Raw genomic sequence first — 14,544 nt, forward strand, 5'->3', positions numbered from 1 at the left:
ATAGAATAAGAAACAGGATAGAGACCTGTCTTCCAGGGAAAGGACACCAGCAAGCTGGGGCTGATGGGTGACATCATAAGAGAGTGATTAGCATTTATAAAGTCCTGGGCTCCGGTCCCAGAACTGAAAAACCAGGCATGGTAACAAATGCTTAAAATCCACTCAGGTGGAAGGAGGTGGCTTAGAAATTTACAGTCATCCTTAGGGGCAAGGGGAACTGAGACTAACCTGTCTCAACAAATAAAAGGAAGAGAAACAGAAGGGAGGAGATGGCAGAGGAGGAGGAGAGAAGGAGAATTTAAGTTGTGGAAAATACTACATTGCAATTCTACTCTATAAAGGCACTATAATATTATGTGGGCATGTTCCTTACCCCAGATACCTAATGTGGAACCAAGGCTTGAATTTATTCTACTTCTTAACATATTTTTCAAATCTCATCCTTCTCACGTACTCTTGCTGTTCCCTCTCATTTGGACATAAGCACTGTAAGCCAGTGGCTGCCCACTTAGAAAACCTAAAACTAGATACCTTGAGAAGTTTACCAAGAGCAAACAAAGGGATAATTTATTAGAGTATGAACTGGGGTGCATACACAATTAACTATAAATGTACCTGCTTACAGAAATCCCCAAGACATTGGTTTAGGGCAGTCCCCCCCCCCATTTCTCTGCATTTCAATGGTGTGGAATATTATACAAATAAATGAGTGTTCTGCATCCTGGGGCACTGGAGAGGCCATGGAAAGATCAATAATGCAAAAACTTTCAAGAGCGAATAAAGGTTTGTGCCCTAGTGGGGATCTATAGAGTTAGTGTAAACTTATAAATGTCTCCAGGGTAGATGGAGAGAAAGAAGGGAGAGGAGAAGAAACAGAACAGAAAGGGTCGTGAGAGTACAATCAGGAAAAGAGTCCAAGGAGGGAATTACTGACCTGAGGTGAGGAGTCTACTAAAGTTGGGGCTCTTCCTGGTGAGACCTACAGTGTTCTCTCAAAATTGGCCATATAAGGGCTGGAGAGATATCTCAGAAGTCAGGGGCACTTGCTGCTCTTTCAGAGAACCTAGCTCAGTAGCCAGCACCAGCATCAGCCAGCTCAAAACCATCTACAGCTCCTGCTCCAGGGAATCTGGTACCTCTGGCCTCTAAAAGCCCCAGCACTCACATACACATATACACATACACATACAAACACACACCAGACATAGTTTAAAATGAATCTTAAAAATAGAAGTAGCCGGTGGAACAACATTATGAACTAACCAGTACCCCGGAGCTCTTGACTCTAGCTGCATATGTATCAAAAGATGGCCTAGTCGGCCATCACTGGAAAGAGAGGCCCATTGGACACGCAAACTGTATATGCCCCAGTACAGGGGAACGCCAGGGCCAAAAAAATGGGAATGGGTGGGTAGGGAAGTGGGGGGGAGGGTATGGGGGACTTTTGGGATAGCATTGGAAATGTAATTGAGGAAAATATGTAATAAAAAATATTAAAAAAAATAGAAGTAGCCACAGATTTCCATTCATTTTTCTGCCCTCTGGTCCTCTTTCCTGTCTTTCCCCACACCTGGTCCTTCTTCCCCACCCCCAGTTCTCTACAGCTGCTAGGGATGAGGGGATGGGGTAATCTCTAGGAAACTCCTGAGACCTGGCATAGGGGGGGCTCTCAAGAGTCAATGTGTGTGACTTTAGCCAAGATGCCTAACAGTGGGGACATGAAATCAGAAAAGGCCACCTCCTGTAACCCAGGCAGAACTTCCAGTGGAGAGATAAGGACACCAACCTACCCACAAAACTTTAGACCAAAAACTTGTCCTGTCTAAAAACAATTCGGGGACAAAGATAGACCAAAGACTGAAGGAATGCCCAACCAATAACTAGCCCAACCCGAGACCCATCCCATGGGCAAGCACCAATTTCTGACACTATTAATGATACTCTGTTATGCTTGAAGACAGAGCCTAGCATAACTGTCCTCTGAGAGGCTCTATACAACAGCTGACTGAAAGATATTCAGACACCACAGCCAAGCATTAGACCTCCAGAGGTTGGGGACTCTTATGGAAGAGTTGGGGGAAAGATTGCATGCCCTGAAGGGGATAGAAATTCCACAGGAAGACCAACAGAGTCAACTAAACTGGACCCTTGGCAGCTCTCAGAGACTGAGCCACCAAGCAAAGAACATACATGGGCTGAACCAAGTGCCCCACCCCCAGCACATAGGACAGCCTTCTCTGGCCACAGTGGGAGAGGATGTGCCTAATCGTGCAGAGATTTGATGTGCCACCGTGAGAAGATACCCAAGGGGGCCCCACCCTCTCAGAGGAGAAGGGAAGGAGGAGGGGTTAGGGGGGCTCTTGGAGGGGGAACTGAGAGAGAAGACAGCTTTTTGGATGTTAATTAATTAATTAATTTTTAAAAAGTTGCCACAGAGGAGCTCAGTAGCTGCCACCATCGGGAAGCGAACCAAGCCAGCGCCTAAGAACTGGAGAAGACATAGAAGGCCCCCTGCACTAATCTCCTCGATAGCACAACCCTGTAATGAATCAACACTAAGCAGGCAGGCAAGAGGCCTTGCTTGTGAATGGAAACTCACAGAGAACAGAGAATGTTAGCTAAGTGCTGCTAATAACCACCGTTTGTCAGGCCCTGTGAGGTGTAAAGTCTTTACAGATGCGCCCTGTCTTAGCCATGTCTTTAGAGTTGCAATTGTTTTCAGCTTCACAGAGGTGCAAAAGCAATAGCAAAACTTTAGTTCAAATTGTGCATTTTGATATGTATATACCTCTCCCACTTCTGGTAGCAAGAGACAGACACCCTTGCAATGCTAGGCTGGGGCCAGCTACAACTTCTAGTCAGCCATGTAACAGTTCACTGTATCAGCAATGATGCTCAGAAGGTTGTCTATATTAAATGCATCTCTAACCCTAAGCTGAAGACGTCTCTGCATTTAAATTTAAACTTCATTGAAAACGTTCTATGTTGTATTCATTCTGTGGGTAAGAAAGTGTGGTGTTTAACAAGGCGCTACTGAAGAGCAAAGCCAATATACCAGCCACCCACGTCTAACTCCAACGTCGGTGCTTTTAACCACAGGCCAACCTTGAGAGTCACAAATCCTTTCTGTGCTGTGTGTCTTGTCTTTGGATGAAATGCATAGAGGAAGTGTCTGCCCCTGTGAGTCTATGGTCAGTGCAGCTAGATGAAAGAAAGAAGAGAGACAAGTCCAACGGGGGCTAAGGATGTAGCTCAGTTGGTAGAGAGCTTGTTTGGTATTCACAAGGACCTGAGTTCCAGACTGAGCACTGCCCAAACCAGATGGGAGGACTCGGGCCTTCAGTCACTCAAAAGGTGGAGAAAGACCAAGATCATCTCATCCTTTGAGACCTATTGAGTTCAGACCCAACCTGAGCTACATGAAAACCTGCTATACCTCCCCCGCCACACACACACACCCCAAGAAAAAAAGATCCGTGAATAAATCTGACTCTGGACATGAACACAACAGCTGTCTCCTGAATGTGGTCTGAGACCAGAAGTCAAAAACCTCAGGTTCCCTTAGACTGTAAATTTCATTCACACGATAAATAGTCACCAAATCCGTGATTCAGTTTTTTTTCTTTTGTTGCTCTGTATTCCCATTGACACACATAATTGTAAGTGAGGGCACAATGACACCACCCAAGTAGGCCACTCCATGGGTAGGAAGAAGGTTTATTTAGGGAAGTTCAAAGTTATCATGGCTTCCTCTCAGGAGTAGGGAGCAAAGGTGTGGCAGGCAGAGATGCTGGTTTAAAAGAGAGCAGGTAGTTGCGGAGTTTGGAAAGGTATGCAAGCCAGAACAGCCTGGCAGCTGGTGTGAGAGCTTCGATATGTGTTACAGGGACTGCTAATAGGGACCAAAGGAGCGTGGAGGTAGGGAGATACGGGAAGTAACGGCTCTTCCTGGCAAACAGAAACCCATTTCACAGGTTTCCTAGGAGAGCTGAGTCTAGCCTTTTGTCTATCCCGAATAATCCTTCTGTTTGACCCTGTCAGAGCCCAGCCTAAGCTCAGCCCAGACTATCAATTAAGTTGTTGTCAGTGGCGCTATCATTTTTGGAGCTTGGGGGTACCTAAGGATGATGTTGTCTGACACCTAACAACTGAGCCTCCAAAATGCTTTCGGAGTGAGTCAGTGAATCCAGGCACAGAGAAAAGACATTGCTGCCTTTATCCGTTGTAAATCATTGAGCAATCCACCAACCTTAATGGCGCCGATGTCTTTGTCCTGTATAAGGATCCAAACTGATCCATAAGTAAAAGAGATGTGGCATTATCACAGTACTTAAGTAACAAACTCTGAGAGCCTGATTATTTAGGTTCAAGTCACTGGAAGGTTTTTTTCCCCCTCATTTTTCTTGGATTTTTGTCTCTGGCCACTATCTGTCGACTTTTCCTTGTGTTGCCCTCCATTCTGTCCTAGACCTGAAGCGTATGGAGCAACAGCACCCTGTGTCAGTTCCAGAGCTGTGGTGTCTTTGTCTTGGGTTTCCTGTAGATGAGTGCTAACTACTCAGAGCCAATTAGATATCAACAAACTTTCCTATCTCTATCTGGGACCTATCTGGGAGTTTTGGTTTTTTTTTTTTTAATAGAAAACCTACACGATTTTCCAACTATAGAAAATCGATATGATTTTCCAACTGAGTCCAAGTTCATTTCATGGTCAAGCATAGGAAGTACCCACAGTTAGAAAAGAGGGCAGTTTCCAACGGATACCTGGCTTAATTGCGAAAACCGAAGTGGGCCCCCTTAGCTTCCAAACACACTACCTTCATTCAGTGTGGCCCTAAAACTTACTTATGCCTTACTAATTTGTTGACAATGAAGGGCTGGTCTCTGATAGCTCTGTAAGTATGTACGCATCGTTTACATCATCTTACTACAGTCCATTTTACGTGACAAGTTTGCCTGGTTAATAAACAATGTCATGGATCACTTACATTTGTTCCTTGCATTGCTTTCAGAGCACTGTTAAAGATGAGAGAGAGGGGGCAGGGAGAGAGAAAGACAGAAAGAGAGAGAGAGAGAGAGGGAGAGAGAGAGAGAGAGAGAGAGAGAGAGAGAGAGAGAGAGAGAGAGAGAGAGAGAGAGAGAGAGGGTCACCATCAACAGAACTGAAGTGGATCCAGGTTCCCTGTGCTTCCCTGCAAAGGACAAAACTTTCCCGAGTTTATCAAAAGTCTGAAGAAAATGCGGTTGTGAGCATCCCCGTGGGTTTTCTTGCTTGCTTTGTTTCCCAGGCATACCTGAGCTCCTCGATAATATGCACGCACGTATATAAAGCACCTATATAAAGCACCCTTCGCTCTCCGTTAAACTTCAAACGCTCTTGGACATGACTTCCTTGAATGAAATTTCCACTGGAAATGGGAAATACCTGATTTCTGTTTACAAAGTGGTTTAAAAGACATGACAATTAGCAAACGAGGTCACGTACCTCCTCCGCCTGTAGCTAATGCTCTGAAAGATCACTTCATCAGCTACAGCATCTACCAAACACGGAAGGGTTTTAAATATCCCACTAACTCTTCCTAAATCCATTCCTTCTTACTCCCCACTTACAACTTTGTATTCTCTCTCTCTCTCTCTCTCTCTCTCTCTCTCTCTCTCTCTCTCTCTCTCTCTCTCTCTTTCTCTCTCTTTCTTCAGTGACTACCTAAGCCCAATTTGTGCTACCCACGTCACCGTCATGGATGAAGGTCCATCCACTGAAGACATCCAGGAAGACTTTGTACTTTCCTTGATTGGCCTGTTTTGACATTCTTTGTGTTCTATTCATAAATCTTCTCCAGCAAATTACAGCAAAGGTGTCTCTCTTCTCGACCGCCACTCTGTGATCTATACTTAACCGCAGGCTCCCAGCCTCAGCAGCCGTCACTAATCAAGCCTGCTCCAACCTTCTCAATCTACAACTGCCGCCCGGGAAGGCTCTTGCGTTAGGGTGTTACATGCTAGATTTAATGTGAATGTTGTAGTCTGAAATGAAAATTATTTGTACAGCTGGAATCTAACATTTGCATAAGTTACAATTAAAAGGGAAAATATAATTACAAATTTTCAACTTAATTTGAATGGCTTTTAAAATGCTCATTTGGCATAGGCAACAGCTTGTAAGCAAACAGCACAGTCTCTCTTGAGTTGCATCCCTTTGTCTGGGTAGCAGTCGCGAGCTCATTTTGTAGGGCTTGCTTTAACCCCTGAATCCCAACAGCAACCAGCTCCGAGAGCCTATCTACAAGACGATGTTTGTTTTCCAAATAGGATTACAACAGACACAGTGATTCATAAATATTTGCATCTTTTAATTATTTCTAAACATGGAGTGGCAAGTGGCACCACACAGGAACGTTATTCTTCCCTGTGAAACAAATGTGCAGTGGAATTTTAAACAGTCTTGCTCTCCTCCACTCTTGAATTCGAGATCTTTGGTCACATCCTCTGTACAATGTTATCCTCATATCACAGTCTCTTTAATGGCTCCTGTTTCTGTCTTTCCCCCCATCCCCTAATTACATGCCTTTTTCTTGTAGCATCTTCATGCTGAAGGCATGACATTTTTCCCAGAGACAATATCTGCCCCAGTGTCTGTGACCCAAGCCTGAATTTATTCACTGGTATTCGGGACAAAAGAATCCTTCTACTGCCGTCAAACATGAAGATCAATTTGTTTTTTCAGGAAGTTCTCTTTGTAACATACTTACTTGAAGCCCTGATTCCCCCAAAGTTATGGTGACTACAATTATTGGGAACATACATCTGACACATCACCAACTTTTGAAATAGATAGGAAAGAGGGAAAAAATGATTCCATTCAGTCTTTCCTGGGAGAGAAGAATCCAAAAAGGCAAGCAGAAGTAAATAAATGAATGTTATAACTGTAAGTTACACAATTAACTGCATCCTTCCATGTTCTTAACCCTTTTTTCTACCACCGTCTTCAGATAACGAGACACTGGAAGATACTCTGGGAAAGCCATGAATTGGAGAGGTGATCCTTTGTTCTGTTTACCCTAAAATCTAGAAGAGGAAGTTCTATGGCAAACACAAAGCCAGGAGATAATGACATAATCTCATATCTCTTTCTCCTGAGAAACCACAAAGGCACTCAGTTGGTTGAGATTGTTACTAAGCAATATGATTCTTTTTTTAATCACATAAACCCTGTTTTTTTTTCCCAAGGAATAGCAAATACAGAAGGCAGAGGACCACCATGCCCCCTGTTAAGAAACACCACTTAGAAGAATCTTCTAGAACTGGCTACCTTTGTAGAAGGTCAGCCTTTGGTCAACACACTAACTCCGTCACTCAGATCCAGGATGTAAATGCTGAAAAGAGAGGGTGTGTGTGAGTGTGTGTGTGTGTGTGTGTGTGTGTGTGTGTGTGTGTGTGTGTGTGTGTAAATACATGTAAACATAATTCATTTAGAAAATATCCTGTATTTTCAAATAAACTTCATGCTGTGACCTGTAGGTAGGCCTTTCAGCCTCCTGGGACGCTGCCTGCCCTGTATCTATTCTCTTTTATGCACACTGGGTAGTTCTCATGCAACACAAAGGGTACAAAGTCATAAGCCAGAAGCCTGGCATTTCCTGGTGTATTAGTTATTCTTCTTGTGGCTGTCACCAAATACATGACACAGAGCACCATAGCGTTCGGTTTAAGAAGGGGTGCATTGTGTCGTGGGGCTCTGGAAGGGCACAGCAGCAGGACCGTAAAGTTGTTCTTGGCCACACTGCATCCATCATCAGAAAGCAGAAAGAAATCAGTGCTACTACTCAGCTCATTGTCAGTTCTCTAGTCACTCTGAGACTCTATTGTATGGGGATGGTGCCACCCACATTCAAGGTGGGTCTTCCCTGCTCAGTCAAACCTTCCTAGAACAGTTCCGTACACATAGCTGGAGGTGTGTTTCCATGTTGATTCTAACTCTCATGAAGTTGACAATGGAAGTTACTCATTCTGGTGGACCAGGAAAGTAGCTCTGCCATTCCCCCAATATTATAATGGCTGTCTGCTCATTCTTCTTTGTAAGTGACACACTTGTGACTTGGCCAATTTTATGGCAAAGAATAAGGTCAAATTAAATCATTTTGAATTAATGTAAAGAAAAATATTGGTGGAAACTAGCACAGATGGTACATGAAGATTCAGAAAGAGATGTATCGATAAGCTGAGGGAACAGGGACCTAAAGGGCATTCTTCATCAGAAGCTGAGACTTAAATTTATAAAAAAGAAGTACTTCTCAAAAAAATTGGAAGAAAATTAAGATCCCAAGAAGGATGTAATTATTTCTAATTTTCATTTTTTTCCTTGATTCACAGACCATATTTCTCAAAAAGGCTGAAGGCAATGCCACACTAGAACTTTCCTTACATATTCAGCAGGACCTGTAGCAAGCAACCTCTTAAAGAGACAAGGGTCTAGCAAGGAGCCTGCATGCAACCCAGACTAGCTCTGAAAATGGTGTGGGCTGCTTCTCACGGCTAAGCAAGGTGGAGTGAGACTGGCCATCAGGTAAGGGTTTCTCCTACACATGAGAAATTGTGCGAATACTGTAAACAGAGGCAAACAATGGTCTGTGAACTCACCAGTCACCCCTAGGTCCCAAGCTGCATGCTTCTCGTGCTATCCTGCCCTGTTGTTCCACCCTCCCCTTCCTTTATTTCCTTTTCTCCCATGTCTCACCTGCTGAACTTCTATATAACTCTGTAAGCATCTATTTTTCACTATCCAACTTCTTTTTCATGTAATATTTTTATTTTCTGAGTTTTAGATGTGAATGGCTAAAGCTTTTATATTTCTGATTTGCTAAAAAAGCTTAGGTTACAGATGGTTATAAATTGGGTTTCTCTCTCATGTAGCCCTAACATGGGCGTCTCTTCACTGCTAATTAAAACAGAGCTGTTGTGAGGGCTGAAGCAACAGGATTCCGTGGGATGGGTAAGGATCACATGAAGGATGGAGGCAGAAAAGTATGACCCTGGAGTTGGAGAGTCTGAGAACCTCTGTATTTGGTGCATTTTGCCTTATCCTAAACTCAGGCCAATCCTGGGGGCAATGTAGAGAAAGTGAAAGCAATCCACTGTAAGACAAAGTCGACCATCCTTTGAATGTACCTTTATACCTCTTTTTATATAAACCATACCTCTTAGGGTAAATATCAGAGTGGACGGAATTTCACATCACATTCCTGGGACTACAGGTCCTTACAGAGCAGGTAATGAAATGAGATGGTTGCCAGGATCCCCAATCCCTTCAACCACAAAATCATTACATAACTCAGTTAAGAAAAACACCCTTTTTTGAAAACTTGGAAAGTCGTAAGAATAAGATTTGCGTTTCTGGTAAATCTGTTTCTTCAGATGGGTTATCGCTTTACAATCCCTCAAAGGCTCGTCAAGCAACACACAGCCTTCCTGTGGGACTCACCACCCTGTGGGAAGTCAACCCCCCCCCACTCTCCTTATCTCCCACCTGGGCAAGCAAGGGAACAAGTATAGAGTCAGGAGACACATAGAGCAGACTGGCTGGATTGCTGTCCCTCCAAAGTTTTACATAAACTGCCAGAGAATGAGACTGCTGTTCAGACAAGAGTAAAATAAAGTCTACATATTTATTTCAGGCAGAGCTGACAACATTCCAAGGTAGTTTCTGTAAAAGAGACCCATTTATTTCCAATGGACATTTGATACACAGGCCTTGGTTGATACCTTGTGATGTCATGGCAGCAGGACTTCCTTAGTGTCCCTCAGGAGAACATATGGAACCTAAGTGAACTGAAATATAAGTAATTGCCTACTTGGCTTTCCATGATGCTTCATTCAGAGTTTCATCACTGGTGATGAACTTGTTTAGCAGGCAGCTTCCCAGACTAAGAGTTTCTGCTTTCATTTCTTCACTGTTACAATAGGGCATTGGAAGAAGGGCCCCAGAGCAATGGTTAACCTGGGTGAAACTACTCGAGAGGATCAGATGTAGATCATCAGCATGGGGGGTCCTCTAGGAAAGTAGTTCTAGAATTTCTTAGAATCATAATGGTGGACCAATACTCAAGAATCAGTCTCATGCCTGCTAGAGAATTGGTGGGCACAGGTATGGAGAGGGAACGCTTCGTCACGAGGAATGATGAAAATGCAAGTGGTTTTGAGAAGAACAACCATGTACATTAGAATATAAGAAAGCAGATCCCGTTCCAGTTAACATTCTGAAAGCTGAATGCGTATAGTCCCCCAGAGATGAAGCAGTCACTGTGTAAGCTTTGTGCCATGCACTGAAACTTTGACTGTAGAGGAATATTGGAGGAGTCTGTCTTCAGCTCTCATGACTCACTCTTCCTAGTTTCCTTATCTTTCCACCCTCCCTTGGTTACTCAAGTCCAGATTGTTGAGTGAGGACCAATACTGCTCAAGGTCCTACGCATTCTCTATCTCAGTGCCATGATGGAAAGGAGCTATGATGGAAAGGGTTAATGGGATTCACCTCCCTTGGCCAGGTGCCTGCTCTGGGTGCCATAAAGTCTGAAATGGCTTGCTAGTTTGTTTATGTCCTTTCCTCCTCCCGCTCCCCCCCCCAAAAAAAATCATCTCCTACTCTCAAAATTATATTCATCTTTCTGCCTGCAATTTAAACCTCACTTCCTTCCCTGAAGGGTTCTTTCATGTGAGAGGTACAGCTATCTTAACATTCCCACCCAGGGAGGAGGGAACAGTCCTCATGTCAGCCTGAGGGCAGGAATAACGGCTCAGATCTGTTAGCACACCATTTATTGCACACAGCACTGAATGGCAGTGTGTGTAACCCACTATGATATTAGAAAGGTTTAGAGGATAGTATGATGCCAGGCATGTTCCACTGGCACATATCTAGTATGATGTCAGCCATGTCCCACTGGCACATATCTAGATCCTTCGTTATAGACGAGTCATTAAGAACAAGGGTTCTAAAACTGATCACTTGAATTCAGATCTCAACACTGCCACCTAGTGCTGGCCTTGAGTAAGATATTTAACCACTCTGGCCTCTGTGGGGACAAGGGCAATGATATTTCTCCCTCATGAGTCTGTTGAGAGGATGACACGGGTTAATGTCCACAAAGCTCTCCCAACGGTACCCGACATACAGTAAACATCCTGTAAGCAGCAGCTATTATATCTGGAAAGAATCGTGGTGGTAAATAAAGACTGAAAATTCATCAATTAGTGTGACATGAGCCACACTCATTCAAGTCTTAAAACAAAACAAAACAAAACGGAGTGTTTTTCGTCAACTCTCTTGTTGCCTGGATGAGGCTTGGGTGGCATCTAGAAGGATGGGACATAGCAAAAGCAATCCTGGCAGTAGGCTCAGTGCTTAGAAGAGGTAGTGGTGCCTACCAGAAGCAACAGTCATCAGAGGGTGGTACTGGAGGCCCCCAGATATCATATCATAACATCATATCAAATATCATAAAGCATGCAAGGTATCAAAGAGTACTGATGTGATGGCAGAAAAAAACAGAGGAGTCTAAGGGGATTGATGACACCCTGTAGACATGGCAATGGTATCAGCAAAGGCAGAGACAAACAGAGGTCAGAGGTCAATGCATGGTGGGCAACACAGGTAAGACATCAGCCTAACTCAGGCCCATGGGAGAAATTTCCTGGGTCCGCAGAAATATGTGGAAGACAGGCTCTGCCGGCATGAAGGATCCTCTGTGAATACAGTACGACAACACCCTCAAACCATCACTTGGGACCTCAGTCACAAGGAAGGGATGTTGAGAAATCATTAAAAGTGTACAGTTTGGATTTGGGGCGTTGCGTTCTGTTCACATGAGCCATGTGCTGAGTATCCATGCTCTGGCGGCTAGAAATACCTGAGAGAGAAAGAGACTCTTCCTCACACCATGCATAGCATCAACCGGATGGGGCACAGACCACAGGTAAGTGAGCAAATGAGTTAATGAGCCTGCTGCTGCCAGAGAGGTGGGAAGACACAGGTACTGATAACTAGCAATGCAATAGAATAAGACAACTTAGACATCATAGCCCCCCCAAAAAAATAGCATCATCCACAGGGAGGGTTCAATGTCAGGACCAAGTTGGGATGAACTGGAGACTGCGCTGGACCCTGAAGTGAGAAAGGCTAGGCAGACAGGAGGAACCAACGGGAGACTAGTAAATCTAAAGACGGAACCAACAAATCGTGGTCTGTAGACCCAGGCAGCCTGCTACCTTTGTAAGTGAGGTGCTGTTGGAGTCCAAGCACACTCATGGCCAGTCATTTGTTCATTCAGTATCTACGGCTGCTCTTGTGCCATGGTAGCAGAGCAGCCTGTGCTGGAGACATGGGTATGGCTCAGGCAGAAGAGTGGCTGCTGTGCAAACATCAGGACCTGAGACCAGTCCCAGAACTCACGTGAAAAACAGACGGGCATGCTCATAATCCCAATGTCTGGGGGGGGGGCTGTTGTGAAATCAAAGGCAGGCAGAAGCCCCAGGGCCTACTTGGTGCATTCCAGGACAAATGAAAGCTCTTTGGGGAGGGACAGAGGGGAGACAGCACCCAAAGAACAATTAAGTTTGTTGGCAAAGACCAGCTTTGGCATCCATGTGGTTGGTAAACTGAGGCAGGCAGCCACTGGGCGTCAGTGCTTAGAGCCGCTGACAGGGGTGGATCCTGACACCTACAAGGGCTGCTACCAAAGGCAGCCAGTGATTAGAGAAGATACTCAGCAGACTTTTAACTGAGGGAACAAAGCTTAGTCTACTGGGGCTGGCACTCTCTGTGTGGCCAGCGGAAAAACTATGAACTCTTTAACTCTTTAGGGCCAGCGAGAAAGAGAAGGAAAGAGAGAAAATTCACATGTGTATACAGAGGGAGAGAGAGAGAGAGAGAGACTGAGTGAATGAATGAAACAAAGGGCAGAATCCAATAACTTCATACACACAAATATATACATACATGCATACAGACAGACCTACAGACACATGCACATCCACACATAGAATGGTTAGAACAAAGCTCCAGAAAGCAGGCTCCAAACATTTCACACATACACACACACATACACACACACATACACACTCGCATGCACACACTCACATTCACACACACACACTCATACTCACATGCACACTCACACTCTCATGTACACTCACACACACAATCACACTCACTCACATGCACTCACACACACATACACACACATACAATTAGTGGGTGGAGCAAGCTCCAACACACACACCCAGATAAATGTTACATATGTACATACATACACATAGTTGACGGATAGGAGGAACAATGTTCTAGCCCTCCACTCACACAAACTTGACACACACGTACTTGATGGATGCCCCATCCCTCATACTTTATTCTTTCTTCCGTAGCTTATATATCCCAGCAAAATCTTTCAAGCAGTATACAATTACAATGTGACTACATTTTAGTTTTCTTCTAGTGAATGATGAAAAAATAGTGCGTTCCCCAATACCTTTAAAAGAAATAACACTACATAGTACTAATAAAGAAAACAATTTACCCACGTACATTCGTAGCTAAGCAACTTGTTATGGATTAGCAAAGTAAAGCAAGCAAGTAAGGGAGTTTCCTCAGCCAGATTCTCTCACTGGCAGGCAGCAAATTGTGGTTACAAAGAAAAGAGTATTTTATTATTTATCTTTTAAAGTAATCTTGTAAGACTCTTAAAAGAATCACAAATCTAAACTTTTATAGAAACAGTCATATTTACCTTAAATCCTAAAAATGCATATCTACCCATCAACAGTTCTTAACAAATTGTATCAGGAAGCTGAGGTCAAAAATGGGTATAAGAAATCAATCATCACCAGTCCAACTTCCGTTAGAGTCACCTCAGCCAGGGCTGCCATTGTTCTTGTTCCCTGACCATAAAAGGTCACACTAGCTTAACTAATAAGAGTCTGCTTTCTGAACTTCAGATTGTTCCCTAAGAGTTTCTTCAACAGAGCCAGTAGTGAAAACATCTCAACCTAGCTTCACTAACAATTTCATTTTTTTCCAAATGTTTTCTAAGGGCTGTGGTCACTGCTGGCAATCTACATCTCTAAGTTCTTCTCTAGGGTAGTGATTGAATCATTCATATGCTCCAGCAGTGCCTGAAAGAGATCAAACATTAGTACTGTGAGTGCCAGAGATACTGCCCAGTGAGGGACTGGAAGCCCCCTTAGAGTTTTCACATAACTCTTAGATTAAGAGGGATGTGAGGGCAGCAAGCAGAGCAGAAGTCCATAGCAGCAAGAAGTCCTCAGGACACATGGTCCTCAGGGCCGTGCCACACGGAGACCCAAACACGTGGCTGTGGTAACCCATGGGCTTCTAAAGCCATTTGTCGTTCCTCCTGCATGGCCCTCGTGTATGCACATCCACACATGCATATGCACACACACACATACACTAACGACTGGATGGCTACAAAGCCAAAATAATTTTCCATCTGACCCTTGTTAGGAAAAGTGTGCTGGTCTGGTCTAAGATAT

This window comes from Mus musculus, chromosome 3, assembly GCF_000001635.26.
Source record: "Mus musculus strain C57BL/6J chromosome 3, GRCm38.p6 C57BL/6J".
NCBI lineage: Eukaryota > Metazoa > Chordata > Mammalia > Rodentia > Muridae > Mus > Mus musculus.